The 16309-nt window shown below is 39.2% G+C and overlaps 1 protein-coding gene across 1 annotated transcript in view; it reads left to right on the top strand.

Moving 5' to 3' along the window:
- The window catches only part of REC114 (REC114 meiotic recombination protein), a gene marked incomplete at its 5' end in the record, with an annotated part of 107135 nt that overhangs the window by 65726 nt on the left and 25100 nt on the right, over window positions 1-16309 (top strand). The gene's annotated exons all lie outside the window — the stretch shown is intronic.

Raw genomic sequence — 16309 nt, forward strand, 5'->3', positions numbered from 1 at the left:
GGCATTATACCTAGCTCAGCTGGTTCACCGCACTGTTATAATTACTACTACTTGTGAAATCTAAAACTTATAAGTTTAAAAAGATGCCTGTGGTGCTGATATAACATGGCTGAAGTGCCACTAGGAATGAATGCAGCAGAAGTGCTGTATTTAATACTTCAGGAACTAGATCAGAAATTAATGTCAACTGTGAACAGTGTGGATATACTTGGTTTGATAAGGATTATAATTTAATTATTTCTTGATGAAAACTAAATTCAGTCATTTGTAGAATCATTGTTGTTACAACTGTAAATCTTTGGGGGGGATAAATGTAAATGAATGAAGGGGTTTTATAAATCCTGTCTTATATGCCTGAGAAACCAATGACCACGTCAAACTTAGGTACCCCTTAGGAGATCAAAAATCAAACAGGGTCTGAGCGAAGGTACTTATATAAATTTGTGTACTAACTTCATGAGTTAGAAACTTAGAAAGGATTTTCTAAATTACCAAGGAAAAGATCAAGAGATACTGACTATATAAAAGTGGAAAACTTTGGTATGTCCAATAAAATCCATAACCAAACTAGAACAATTTTAAAGTGGAGTAGAAGTCCTTTCTAAATCAGATATAAAAACCCAGAAACCCAGAATTGATAATGTTTGCCACATTAAAAAATCAAAGTTTTCTGCATGGAGAAAATACCATAAAGGTTTTTTTAAAAAAGGAGAAAAAAAATGACAAACCAAAAAAATTCAAGTCAAGACAAAGTGTTCATTTCTTGGATTATATAAAGAATGTCTACAATTCAATTAGTAAATTATAGCTCAACTTAAAATGGGCAAAAGATATAAAAAGATTATCCGGGCTTCCCTGGTGGCGCAGTGGTTGAGGGTCCGCCTGCTGATGCAGGGGACACGGGTTTGTGCCCCGGTCCGGGAGGATCCCACATGCCGCGGAGCGGCTGGGCCCGTGAGCCATGGCCGCTGAGCCTGTGTGTCCGGAGCCTGTGCTCCGCAATGGGAGAGGCCACAACAGTGAGAGGCCCGCGTACCGCAAAAAAAAAAAAAAAAAAAAAAAAAGATTATCCACAGAAATGGAAACTATGTATGTGTATAATTTAGATAAAATATATCATGTATGCATATCTGCTTGTTTATATAGAGGCTTTACAAGACCTTGGTTTCAGTGGTTGCTCAGGGAGGGTAACTGGGTGGCTGAAAGACAGAGAGAACAGGACTTACTCTTTTTTTTTTTTTTTTAATTTACCATTTAAAAAAATTGGTTTTAAATGAGTGTTAGCATAGATAAGCACAACCCAATAGAAATATCTGTGATGATGGAAATCCTTACTGTCCAGTATGGTAGCAGTAGTCACATGTGCCTATGCCTGTTGAGCTTTTGGAACGTGGTTAGTTTAACTGAAGAGCTGAATTTTTAATCTCCTTAGATTTATTTATTTATTTATTTAAATGGAAATATAGTTGCTTACAATATTATATAAGTTAAAGGTGTACAATATAGTGATTCACAATTTTTTAAAGGTTATACTCCATTTATAGTTATTATAAAATACTGGCTGTATTCTCTGTGCTGTACAGTATATACTTGTAGCTTATTTTATACCTAATTGTTTGTACCTCCCACTCCCCAACCGCTGTATAGCCCCCTCCCCCCTCCCCACTGGTAACCACTAGTTTGTTCTCTATATCTGAGTCTGCTTCTTTCTTGTTATATTCACTAGTTTGTTGTATTTTTTAGATTCCACGTGTAAGTGGTATCATACAGTATTTGTCTTTCTCTGTCTGACTTTATTTCACTTAGCATAATACCCTCCAAGTCCATCCTTGTTGCTGCACATGGCAAAATTTCACTATTTTTTATGGCTGAGTAGTATTCCATTGTATGTATGTATGTGTGTGTGTATATATATATGTACACCACATCCTCTTTATCCATTCATTTTTTGATGGACACTTAGGTTGCTTCCATATCTTGGCAATTGTAAATAATGCTGCTATGAACATTGGGGTGCATGTTTCTTTTTGAATTAGTGTTTTTGTTTTTTTCAGATATACACCCAGGAGTAGAATTACTGGGTCATATGGTAGTTCTATTTATTTTTTTATTTTTTTGCGGTATGTGGGCCTCTCACTGTTGTGGCCTCTCCCATTGCAGAGCACAGGCTCCGGACGCGCAGACTCAGCGGTCATGGCTCACAGACCCAGCCGCTCCGCGGCACGTGGGATCTTCCTGGACGGGGGCACAAACCCGTGTCCCCTGCATTGGCAGGTGGACTCTCAACCACTGTGCCACCAGGGAAGCCCGGTAGTTCTATTTTGAGTGTTTGGAGGAACCTCCATACTGTTTTCTACAGTGGCTGCACCAACTTACGTTCCCACCAAGTGTACAAGGGTTCCCTTTTCTTCACATCTCGCCAACATTTGTTATTTGTGTTCTTTTAGATCATAGTAGTTCTGACAGGTGTGAGGTGATATAGTGGTTTTGATTTGCGTTTCCCTGATGATTAGTGGTGTTGAGCCTCTTTTCATGTGCCTGTTGGCCATCTGCATTTCAAAGAGGATCTACTCTTTACTTTGAAATAGTGTTTAATTTTTAGAGTATCTGTTTAATAGATACTCTAAAAATATGCATATGTGTATTTTTTATTTTCCATTACATATTAGATACTCTAAAAGTATGCATATGTGTATTTTTTATGTTAAAAGTAGAGATATGGAAAGGTTTCCCAGGGAGGTAAGATTGCTTTAAGGCTGAGTCCTGAGGAAAAGTAAATTAAGGTAGATCAGCAAAACTTTGTCACGCAAGATCTTCTTTGCCGTGTGTGGGATCTTTTTTAGTTGCGGCATGCAGGATCTTTTAGTTACAGCATGCGGGCTCCTCTGGTTGCAGCATATGGGCTTCTAGTTGCAGCACACAGGATCTAGTTCCCTGACCAGGCTTCAAGCCCAGGCCCCTTGCATTGGGAGCACGGAGCCTCAACCACTGGACCACCAGGGAAGTCCCAGGGCCAGTTGTGTTTTTTAGATAAAAATGATCTTCTCACAGTAGTGTAGAGAAGAGGTGGGGTGGGCAAGAAGATACTTTAGGAGGCTAGTTAGTAAATCAAGAAAATGGTGGCTTGTACTAGGATAAAAAGAAATGGATTGATTGAAGAGATATTTAAAGCTAAAATCAGTAATTAGTGGCAGATTAGAAATGGGAGTAGGAGAGAGCAGTGTGAAGGGAAACTTCCAGGTTTCTGGCTAATGCAGCTCAACTGAAGGTAGCATCCTTCATTGTGGTTAGGGGACTCCAGAGAAGAGCCAGCCTGGCAGCTGGGTGTGTGTGATGACCACGGCTCTAGTTCTGAACAGTTGGAATTTGAGGTGTCTTTGAGACACTCAAGCAGAGATGTCAGTTCCACATGTCCTCTTTACTGTTTAACAGCCTCTGGTTCTTTGAAGGTCAGAGGGAGGTCTGCACTAGAGATATGATTTGGGAATCATAGGCATTTAAATAGTAATTGAGACTGTGGATGTGGTGAGGATAGCCTGGGGAGGGGATAAAAAAATGAACAATAGAAAGAGGAGCTTGAGGAGAATAAGATAGCAAAGGAGGTGGCATAGAAGGAGCTGTCAGGGGTAGGAAGAAAGCTAGGAAGAGTGTGGGGTCATAGAAGCCAAAGCAATTGTATTTCAAAAAGGAAAAAGGGGTCAGCTATGGTGAATACTGCTGAGACATTGAGTAAGAGTAAAATTTTTTAAATTAGTTAATTAGTATGTTAAATGAGAATTGTAGAGTTTTGAAAATGGTGTGGCAGTTGGACAGGGAAATCTGGATAGATAATTGAACTCTTAAAAAGTAAATTATGTTTGCTTTAATCCACGTATTAATTAAATTCTTTAGGTTGCAAATAACAGAAACCCAGTTTAGTTTCATTTAAACAAAATCACTTATTGCCTCGTAGAACTGTAATGTCCAGGGATAGGAGTGGCCCCTGGGACCACTGAACCCAGGGGCTCAAACAGTATCATTAGCTATGTGTCTCTTTATCTCTGTCTTTATCTCTCAGCTTTGCTTTCCTCTAAGGGAGGATCTCTCCTCGTGGTCCCTGGCAACTTCAGGCTTTTTTTATCCTTACAATCCTAACGGAAAGAGTGTTCCTCCTTCCCATTTTTAGCAACAATCTCAGGACTTACTTGGATTTTTAAAATTTATATCACATGCTTATCCATAAACTAATCACCTTGGTCAGAAGCAATTAGATATGCTGACAGGCAAGGCCTGAGTCACCTCCTCTCCCGTGGTTCTGGGCCAGGTAAGAAAGTAGTCTTGTCTGAATCACATGGGCTGTGAATAAGGGAGAGGCGATTTCCCAAAGGAAAATCAAGATGTGTTCCCAGAAGAAGGAAAAATGTGTGCTGGGCAGGTACAAAACAACAGACATCTATTTCAACTGTAAAATAAGCCTTTGGCTCAATATATTTGAGTACCCGCTTCTGCAGTGTACTTTGTAGGCAATCTTTTGACCTAAAGGATGACTGGATCTCTCTGTTACTGTAACTTATAGAAAGAGCCCCTGGGTCTGATTCTTATGGCTAGAGAAAGTAATTATTCTTGCTGCATGTACTGCTACTGGTTTGGGAAGCTGAATAATAACTAATCTTCAACAAGTACTTGAAAAGATGCTCAACATCACCAGTCATTAGAGAAATGCAAATTAAAACCACAGGAGATATCATCTCACATCAGTTAGGATGACTACTATAAAACAACAAAAACAGAAAATACTAAATGTTTATGAGGATTTGGAGAAATTGGAACCCTTGTGCACTGTTAGTGGAGTTGTAAAATAGTGTAAATGCTATGGGAACTCTTATGAACTCTTATGTGTCTGGCTTTTTTCACGTAGTATGTTTCTGAGATTCACCCATGTTACAGTAGCTCATTATCTCTTATTGCAGAGTTGTATTCCAGCTTATGAATATTCCACAAGTTATTTATCCAGTTACATGCTCCTGGACATTTGAGTTGTTTCTAGTTTGAGACTTTTCTGATTAAAGCTATTATGAACATTAGTGTACAAGTTTTTTTTTTAAGTGTACTAATTTTTGGGTAGACATGTATTTTCATTTTCCCTGAGCAAATTCCTAAGAGTGAAATTGCTGGATAGTATGGTAGGTATGTTTTTAGCTTTATAAGAAACTGCCGAGACTTTCCTGGTGGTGCAGTGGTTAAGAATCCGCATGCCAACACAGGGGACATGGGTTCGAGCCCTGGTCCGGGAAGATCCCACATGCCACGGAGCAACTAAGCCCGTGTGCCACAACTACTGAGCCTGTGCTCTAGAGCCCGCAAACCACAACTGAAGCCTGCGTGCCTAGAGCCCATGCTCCGCAACAAGAGAAGCCACCACAACGAGAAGCCCACAAGCTGCAATGGAGTAGCCCCTGCTCGCCACAACTAGAGAAAGCCTGCACGCAGCAACAAAGAGCCAACGCAGCCATAAATAAATAAATAAATAAATAAATTTATTAAAAAAAGAAACTGCCAAACTCTTTTCCAAAGTAGTTGTACCGTTTTAAACTGACCAGCAATGCGTGAGTATTCCAGTTGCTTCATATCCTAGGCAACACTTGGTATTAATAGTCTTCTTAATTTTAGCCAATCTATTGGGTTTGTAAATGGTATGTCATTGTGATTTTAATTTACATTTCTGTGATAATGAATGTTGAGCATCTTTTAATGTGTTTATTCGCCATTAATATATTCTCCTTTGTGAAATATCTCTTTTGCCTATTGAGTTGTCTATCAGAGGTTTTTAAAAAATACATATTCTGAACTTTAGACCTTTGTCTGATGTATGTACTGCGAACATTTTCTCCCAAACTGTGGCTTACTTTTTCATCTTCTTAACATCATCTTTGGAAGAGCTTAAAGATTTAAAATTTTCAGAAGTTCTATTTATGAAATGTTTTCTTTATGGTTCATACTTTTTGTGTCCTATATAAGAAATCTTTGCCTACCCCAAGGTTGCCAAGATTCTCTGATTTTAGAAGTTTTATAGTTGTAGCTAGTATGTTTAGGTCTATGATTTATTTTCAGTTAATTTTTGTATATGGTGTGAGGTAAGGGCCAAGGTTTTTTTTTTCCCCGCATGAATAATTCAGTTGTCCCAGCACCATTTGTTGAATTATTGTAGCACTTTTATTGAAATCAATTGCCTATGTGTATTTGAGGGTCTGTTTCTGGAGTCTATTATGTGGCATGGATCTATATGCCTATTCTTATGCCAAAACCATACTGTCTTGATTACCCTAATTTTATAATGCTCTTGAAACTGGTGGTATACGTCTTCCAATTCTGCCATTTTCAAGCTTATTTTGGTTATTCTAGGTCCTTTGCATTTCCATATGAATTTTAGAGTCAGATCTGCAAATTTCTGCGAGATTTTAATTGGGATGTCCTTAAATCTGTATGTCAACTTGGAGAGAATTAAATCTTAACAGTATCATAATCCAGTCCATGAATATGTATATCCCTCCCTTTGTTTAGGGCTCACTTCATTTGTTACCCATTTATCAAGTATCAATCACAGTCTTGCACTACCTGCTTTCCATTGTCTGACAACAGTTGTTTCCAGTAGTTTGTCCAGGTTTCTAGTTGTTTATGACAGAAGTATAATTTTTGACCCTCTTATTCCTTCTTGGCCAGAAATGGCATCATAGCTTTGGAACTCCTCAAATCTCCCCATAAAAATAGATAAAATAGGAATGCAAAGCCAAAGACCCATGGATAACATCTACAACAAAACTAGAAGACTAGGCATGTCTGTGACCCTCCGAATACAAGTGGGTGAGGCTAAGTCACTGACAGCTGAAGACCTGTGTGATCTCATCATCTGCACAGGAAGAAACAGGGAGGCAGCTGAGATTCTGATACCTTGAGATTACTAAAGGCATGTCAGAACTCAGGAGTCAACTTGAAAAGGTTCTCACTAGCCAAAGAGAGACAATTTCAGGATCAATAACTGCAGTGGATTGAAACAGCAAATATATTTAAATTTGTGAGTTTCAAATGATACTTCAAAAAAAAAAACACTCCTCATTGTCATCGTAGGAGTGTACTAGGGAACCACCTCATTATTTTGAAAGCTGGCAAATAAAAGAAGCAAGCATTTATCCTGCCTTTCCTATTTTTACCTAGGGTAACAAAGTATAATAGTTGATGAAGCAGTGTTTCTCTGTAGATGTATTTCAGCTCATAAATGAAGAATGAATGAAAAAACTAACACATCGTTTTGCAACCACTGATGAAATCAAATGAGTCTAGGCAGTGATGAGCAATGGCTGCTAACTTCATGAAAAAAGGACAAGAAGACATTCCTGTGGAATCACATGCCACCACATAGGAAGTAGGTACAAAATCTGGGGGAAAAAAAATCAAACCTGAACTGATCAAGCTTCTTGATCTGATTACCAGTCTATAGGAACTGCAAGAGAAAGAGGTACCTAGTAAAAAAAACAGTAAGGATACAATAACAAAATTTAGCGAGGATAACTCTACAGTAGGAGTTGGCAGAGCATGGCCCATGGAACAGATCTGACCCATTGCCTGTTTTTTTGTAGCCTGTGAGCTAAGAATAGTTTTTTTTTTTTTTTTTTTTTTTTTTTTTTGCGGTACGCGGGCCTCTCACTGCTGTGGCCTCTCCCGTTGCGGAGCACAGGCTCCAGACGCACAGGCTCAGCGGCCATGGCTCACGGACCCAGCCACTCCGCGGCATGTGGGATCTTCCCAGACGGGGGCACGAACCCGTGTCCCCTGCATCGGCAGGCGGACTCTCAACCACTGCGCCACCAGGGAAGCCCTAAGAATAGTTTTTACATTTTTAAATGGTTGGAAAAAAACTAAAAGAATAATATTGTGCAAGATGTGAAAATTATATGAAATTCAAATTCCAGTGTCCACAAATAAAGTTTTGTTGGAACACAGTCATGCTCATTTGCTTATGGCTGCTCTTGTGCTACAGGGGCAGAGTTGAGTAGTTGTAACAGAGACTATAGAGTCTGCAAAGCCTAAAATATTTACTCACTGGCCCTTTACAGTAAAAAACAAAACAAAACAAAAAACCTGCCAGTCCTTCATCTAGAGAACTAATGACCCAGTTTCTTCAACCGAAAAAAAAAGGAGGGTGGGGGAAAGAGATGAAAGGAAGAACCAGTAGTTTAAAAGAGACTTACGAGACATATTACTTGTTGTAATATGTGGATCTTATTTGGCTCCCTATTCAAAAAAATGAAGCAACATAAAATAAAATCAGAAATGTGAACAGGCAAAGATATTTGATGATATTAAAGAATTATGAAATAAGATTGGCTATATTATGAAAATTGTGACTGGAAGATGGATGCATGGTAGTTTATCATACTGTTTTACTGTTTTCTCTACCGTCATGTATGTTTGAAAATCTACATTGCAGAGTTAAAAATAAATAAATAATTTCAAAATAAAAGTTTCTTAAAAATCAGTTCAGGGGTCATTTCCTCTGGGCCTTGTAATCTAATGCCTCTTTTTTGTGCTTCTGCAGAAACATGGAACTTGCCACATTGATTGTTACTGCTAAATGGTTATTTGTTTGATTCCCCCAGGCTATCAGTCCCTGAGCGTGGGGGCCATGTGTTATTTGACTTTGAGTCATAGAATCTGGCACATAACCTGGTATATATTAGATCCTCAATAAATATTTTTGGAACAAATTGTGACTTTTCACAGCATATTGTGATTTCTAGATGTTAAACATTCTAAAACATAGTAATCTTTGTTTTGTTGACATTATTTATTAATTTTTATTTATCTTATGCCTTCTAAACAGCCTGTATTTCAGCATGAAGCCAAATTATTTATATAGCTCTTACAAATCAGGAAAAATATAACTCTAAAATGAAGCAAGTTATTGAATGGACATGTTAGTTTGAGCTGAGACAGCATGTTGTTTATCTTCTTGCTAAGTGTGATGAGGTTCCTTCCAAGTAAGACAGTTATTTCTTCTGCAAGCACAATATTGTGTGTTTCTGAGTGTAGCAGAAATATCCATATTCAAATCTAAGGTCAAAATCTAATCCTCAAACCAACTATGAATTATTTTTTGTTATCTACCTTTTTGTTCTTTATTTGCTTAATAAACAACAATTAGTTATGATTGTTGACATTTTAAGTTTAAGAAATCCAATGCTTTGCTCACTTTCTTTTTTCTGCACGTTGTTACCTTCGTATTCTGCAGGAGCACCTTTATCAGGGATGTTTTCTTTCCTGTTTTCATTGTAATTTGAACCTCACAAACCCTGAGCTCCAGGGAAAGTGAGTTAGAAACACAACCCTGAAGGTTAAACCAGGATCTACTTTTCAAATAAATCACCTGGCACCTAAATGCCTCACATTCATGGAGAAGCCTTTTTGGTACCCTGGGCTTGGGGACTTGGATTGTGGATTGTCAAATGGTTAGTCATCAAGTTATTTTTGTAACCATATTCTCCTATGCTATTTTCCTCTCAATCAGGGTATTTGTAGCAGATGTAAGCATTTTTTCATTGTTATTTCCATAAAAGTAAAATGCTGTGTTTTCTTCAAGGCAATTATGATCATATCTAGCATGGTTTTAAAGCTAATTTACCTAGCTAAATGTCAATGACCACTACGATACCCTCTTGGCTTGCTTGCTCAAACTAGTAGGTGAAGTCAGACCTGAGAGGTATCTAAAGCACTAAAGAAACTGGCTCAATGATAGAATCAACAACAAGGGAAACAGGCTTGGTTAGGGTGAGAACACAGGTAGTTTTTTCCACCAGCCTTGGACATTAGATTGTCGATTGTCTACCTCTAAGCTCTGCAATCGTTTATTTAGGTCCTTTTCTCTCTTATTTTGATGGCTTCCTTTTGGTTTATCTTTATGGTAATTCTTATAACAACAGAGGGCAAGGAGAACATAGATAACTAAAATCTGGAAATGAAGTTCATAATTTATAATACTTGAAAATCAAAGCCTGAGGCTCTCTTTACATAAAAGTGCAGTGTGGCGCCCCACCTTGGAGTCATGTGGCATTCTGGCCACTGCACCTCAGGGAGACTGTGCAGAGCTGGACAGCATGAGGCGATGGGTCCAAGTATGACTGGAGGAAATGAGGGTGTGAGAGATTGGCATTCTTTTTTTATTCAACAGACATGCAAGATACAAAGATGAATGAAACACAGTTCTTGCTCTCATGGAGTTTGCAATAAAGTGGGAACTAGAAAAGGAGGAATAGAAAGACAGACGTGTACATAGATATTACAGTGCACAGGACTTCCTGACTGCTGAATTCAGCGCAGGCTTTTAGCCTTTATTTTTTACTCCATCCTGGGCATCACCTGACACTGTTGACCATTCCCTACTAGAAAGTCTCAGTCCTCTAAGCTTCCATACTCCTCTATCCTAGACATGATTTCTTGGTATTGGCTTCTATTCTTTTTGTCTGATAGTAAATTTGGTATTTCCTAGAGTACTCCACTCGCTCCTTCTTCCTACCCTACACTATCAATTCCAAACCATTTTTCCACCCCAGTACCTCCAGGGCATGTGACAGACTCATCAGTTAACAGTGGCTTCTTAGGCAGTGATTTTTGGCCAGGTTGGGGAACAGTATCCCAGGCACTAGGGAGAGAAGCTCCTTCGGTGAGTGTGATTCATTCTCCCTTCCCCTTGGGCAGATTCCGTGTCTTTTTTAACCCCTAGCGCAGTGCCCGGCCATAGTAGGAGCTTAGTGTTGGTGAGTGTTTCAGTAGTAGGTACAGTGTGCTGTGGGAGCACAGAGCAGGTCACTTAACTGTCGGAGAAAGTTAGAAAAGGCAGTACAGAAGAGCCATCAGTTGAGTTAAACTGAATTCACCAGAAGGACAAGCCTTAAAGGAGATTCTAAGAGGTGGATTTTCAAAGATAAGGAGCTCAATTATTAAAATGTAGGAATATATGAATGACAAGTGGTTAGGTACACAGAATTCTTTACTAAATCCCCAAATATTAGGATGAAAAAGTTCTTTCTGAATCTTGAATAAGATGAGTTTAAGTAGGAGATACCCTGGTGGTCCAGTGGTTAGGACTCTGTGCTTTCACTGCTGAGGGCGTGGGTTTGATCCCTGGTCAGGGAGCTAAGATCCCTCAAGCCACATGGTGCAGCCAAAAAAAAAAAAAAAAAAAGTAAGGTGTTCTGCATCATTGGGCAGGTAATACATTTGTGGACCTCATTGTTCCCAAGAAATGATATTGGCATGAAGTATTCTGTTAATTTTCATAAAGTTTAATTCACTCAAAACTTACTGAAACATGTTCAGGTGTCAAAGACTATAATAGGTGTTGTATGTTTAATGGTAAGCAAAACAAACATAGCCCCTGCCTGTTATATGGGCTTATAGTCTAGTGAAAAAATAAACATGAAGTAAATAATCACTACAGACACACACACAAACTGTGATAAATGCTATGAAAGAAAAAAGTACAGGGCTATGGGAAAGTGTAATAGTGTGTCCCAGTTGAGATTAGGGTGAAATGAACAGTGTTTAGAGGTGAATTAGGTAAAAAGTCAGAGGGGAAAGGCAGAGGGAAGAGATGTATGAAGTTCTAAAGAAAGATGGTTTGGACAAATTGAAGAGGAGGAGCCATAAAGTGGCTCACCTCAGAGGCGTTGCCAGGGAGGAAGGCCCATTCCTGGCATAGCCACTGCGGAGTCCTGAACTGAGGGGCTGCTGGAGCTGACCTAGTAGCCTTTGCTGAATACGGTGACAGTTGCTGAGGATTCAGCAACTGAAGACACATTCTAGAACCTGCCTTGCCCTGCCTAGGATTTCTTATTCTTATCAGGGACAAAGAAATGTAACTAGTTACAATACAGCATGATAAGTACAATAAGATCCTGAGAGGGCATAGAATTCTGAGAGGTCAACCAGCTTTGCCTTGTGGGGAATGGTTGAGATAAAGCAGGGTTTTCAAAGATCAGTGAAAAAGGAAGGCCAATTTAAGAACAAGCTATACAACGAAATCAAGGTGTGAGGAGCAGCCAGATGCAGCAGTGACAGTGTAAGTGGAAAGGATGGTGAGATGGAAAAAGCTGGGGATTGATTGGTATTGAGGGAGAAGTGAGGAAAGGAGTCCACCAGGATACCAGGTTGATCACTTGGGGTGACTGGTGAATGATGCTGTTCACGGGGGTGGCAATGTGTGGGAATGGCAACGTGTGTGGAGAAGAACTGTCCCAATCTGGGCGAGTTTACATGGAGGGATCTGTGAACTAGCCAAGTGGCGATGTCTCGTAAGACACAAAGTGGACTAGAGGTAGGAAGAGGTGAGGCCAGGCCAGGGCCAAGAACTCATTTCTTTTCTAATAAACTTTTTATTCTAGAATAGCTTTGGATTTACAGAAAAGTTGTAAAGATAGTACAGAGTTCCCATAGGCTTACCATTTATTTAGGTCCTGCTTTCACCTCTTCCTTGAGTTTATGCCATATTGGAATGGGAATCCTTGTTTGCCTAAATATTCCCACATGCATGCATATGGGGTTTAATGTGGTTCAAAAATCAAAACAATATAAAAAGATGTAAAAAATTTTACTTCAACCCCTGCCCCATCTGCACTGTTCACTCCCACTCCCTACAGATAACTGTTTTTATTAGTCTCTTGTGTACTAATCCTTCCAGTTTTTAAAATGTAAAATACAAGCAAATAATAAGAATATACATTGTATGTTCTCTCCCTTTCTTATACAAAGGTACCACATCATGGACATTGTTCTGCAGCTTGCTTTAGTATATCTTACAGATCAATACGTATAGACTTGCACTGTCAGGGAAGGGAGCTACAGGCCATATGTGGCTACTGAGCACTTGAAATATGGTTGGTGCAACTGAAAAACAGAATTAAAAAAAATTTTTTTAAACATCTTTATTGGAGTATAATTGCTTTACAATGGTGTGTTAGTTTCTGCTTTATAACAAAGTGAATCAGCTATACATATACATATGTCCCCATATCCCCTCCCTCTTGCGTCTCCCTCCCACCCTCCCTATCCCACCCCTCTAGGTGGTCACAGAGCACCGAGCTGATCTCCTTGTGCTATGTGGCTGCTTCCCACTAGCTATCAGTTTTACATTTGGTAGTGTATATATGTCCATGCCACTCTCTCACTTTGTCCCAGCTTACCCTTCCCCCTCCCCGTGTCCTCAAGTCCATTCTCAACATCTGCGTCTTTGTTCCTGTCCTGCCCCTAGGTTTGTTTTTTTTTAGATTCCATATATATGTGTTAGCATATGGTATTTGTTTTTCTCTTTCTGATTTACTTCACTCTGTATGACAGACTCTAGGTCCATCCACCACACTACAAATAACTCAGTTTTGTTTCTTTTTATGGCTGAGTAATATTCCACTGTATATATATGCCACATCTTCTTTATCCATTCATCTGTCAGTGGACACTTAGGTTGATTCCATGTCCTGGCTACTGTAAATAGAGCTGCAGTGAACATTGTAGTACATGACTCTTTTTGAATTATGGTTTTCTCAGGGTATATGTCCAGTAGTGGGATTGCTGGGTCGTATGGTAGTTCTATTTTTACTGTTTTAAGGAACCTCCATACTGTTCTCCATAGTGGCTGTATCAATTTACATTCCCACTAACAGCGCAGGAGGGTTCCCTTTTCTCCACACCCTCTCCAGCATTTATTGTTTGTAGATTTTTTGATGATGGCCATTCTGACTGGTGTGAGGTGATACCTCATTGTAGTTTTGATTTGCATTTCTCTAATGATTAGTGATGTTGAGCATCCTTTCATGTGTTTATTGGCAATCTGTATATCTTCTTTGGAGAAATGTCTATTTAGGTCTTCTGCCCATTTTTGGATTGGGTTGTTTGTTGTTTTGATATTGAGCTGCATGAGCTGCTTGTAAACTTGGGAGATTAATCCTTTGTCAGTTGCTTCATTTGCAAATATTTTCTCCCATTCTGAGGGTTGTCTTTTCATCTTGTTTATGGTTTCCTTTGCTGTGCAAAAGCTTTTAAGTTTCGTTAGGTCCCATTTGTTTATTCTTGTTTTTATTTCCATTTCTCTAGGAGGTGGGTCAAAAAGGATGTTGCTGTGATTTATGTCAAAGAGTGTTCTTCCTACGTTTTCCTCTAAGAGTTTGATAGTGTCTGGCTGTACATTTAGGTCTTTAATCCATTTTGAGTTTATTTTTGTGTATGGTGTTAGGGAGTGTTCTAATTTCATTCTTTTACATGTAGCTGTCCAGTTTTCCCAGCACCGCTTATTGAAGAGGCTGTCTTTTCTCCATTGTATATTCTTGCCTCCTTTGTCAAAAATAAGGTGACCATGGGCTTCCCTGGTGGCACAGTGGTTGAGAGTTCGCCTGCCTTTGCAGGGGACATGGGTTCGTGCCCTGGTCCGGGAAGATCCCACATGCCGTGGAGCGGCTGGGCCCATGAGCCATGGCCGCCGAGCCTGCACGTCCGGAGCCTGTGCTCCGCAGCGGGAGAGGCCACAGCAGTGAGAGGCCCACGTACAGCCAAAAAAAATAAAAATAAAAAATAAGGTGACCATAGGTGCATGGGTTTATCTCTGGGCTTTCTATCCTGTTCCATTGATCTGTATTTCTGTTTTTGTGCCAGTACCATACTGTCTTGATTACTGTAGCTTTGTAGTATAGTCTGAAGTCCGGGAGCCAAGAACAGAATTTTAAATTTTATTTAATTTACATTTAGGTTTATAAATGGAAGCACTGTAAAATATTTTCCCATTAAACTCAACTCTGTTGTTTTGGTAGGATTGCATTTCACTTTAACCATTTAAAATACAGCATCTAAATTGAAATGTGGTATAAGTGTGAATCATATACTGGATTTCAAAGACTTAGTACAAAAAAAACTTTCTTAATGTTTTACAATGTTTGCATGTTGAAATAATAATGTTTTTGATATATTAAGTAGTAAAATGTTACCAATTTCTTTTTGCTTTTAAAATGTGGCTACTATTAAAATTACACATGTGACTCAAACTGTAATTTCTACTGGACATCACTGATACAGAGCTGTTATAGTGTTGTATAGTATAGTTGTATAGTATTCCATTGCATAGAGTATCATACTTTATTTAACCAGTCCACTGTTGATGTATACTTGTTTCCAATCTTTTACCATTAAAAATACAGAAATGCTTAACCTTGTCCATGCATCATTTCATATGTGTGCAGGTTGATCTGTGAAGTGAATCTCCCGTATTGAGGTTGCTGGGTTAAAGAGTAAAGGCATTCATAATTTTGATATTACCATATTGTCCTCCATAAGAGTTGTACCAGCCTGCACTCCTACTAGCTATGTGTGTATGCGCACTAGTTTCCCCACATACTGCCATTTTAAACCACAGAATCTACATGTTGGGGATGTAATAAGGAACATGTTTCTTTTTGCTAATTCTGAGAATTTTAAGAAGAAATCACAAATGGTTTGCCTAATTTATTTTTTCATTAAACCTCCTATTGATGATAAAACTCTTAGAATCAACATTTTATTTATTTATTTATTTATTTTATTATTATTTTTTTTTTGCGGTACGTGGGCCTCTCACTGCTGTGGCCTCTCCCGTTGCGGAGCACAGGCTCCGGACGCGCAGACTCAGCGACCATGGCCCTCGGGCCCAACCGCTCCGCGGCGTGTGGGATCCTCCCAGACCAGGGCTCGAACCCGTGTCCCCTGCATCGGCAGGCGGACTCCCAACCACTGCGCCACCAGGGAAGCCCAAATCAACATTTTAGAATGGACTCTTTTTTTCCTTTTGTTACTGAAAAATGTGAAAGAACCCAGTTTTCCTGGACTACAAATTTCTTTGGAAGTTGTAGCTTTTGTCATATTCAGATCTAGGAAGAGATTTTGTGAGAGTTCAAAAAACTTTTTCTCTTTTAAAGAGCTGTAGGCTTCTCACATCCCTCCAGCAGCCTCCCCTGGCTGTGGTGGACTAACAGTACAAGGCAGATGCAGTTGCATGGTTTGCATACTGTCTGTTTATCAGTTCCCTGGATGAGTTCTACTGAATTGTAAACACATTTAACTTAATGGGCTGCATAACTGAGGGAATCTACTGACAACGTAACTGAGCTTATAAGTAGCCATAATCATTAGACAGTCCAGTCCATTTACTTTATCAGTAAACTACAGAAAAAGTTTATCTTTACACTTTAAGGATCCCGCAGTTGTCCCTCTTTTGAGACTTATGTGCCCTCTACTGCCCTCTTTGCCTTTTTTGTTTTTT

The sequence above is a fragment of the Mesoplodon bidens genome (assembly GCF_964165515.1).
Source record: "Mesoplodon bidens genome assembly, chromosome: 3".
Lineage (NCBI taxonomy): Eukaryota > Metazoa > Chordata > Mammalia > Artiodactyla > Ziphiidae > Mesoplodon > Mesoplodon bidens.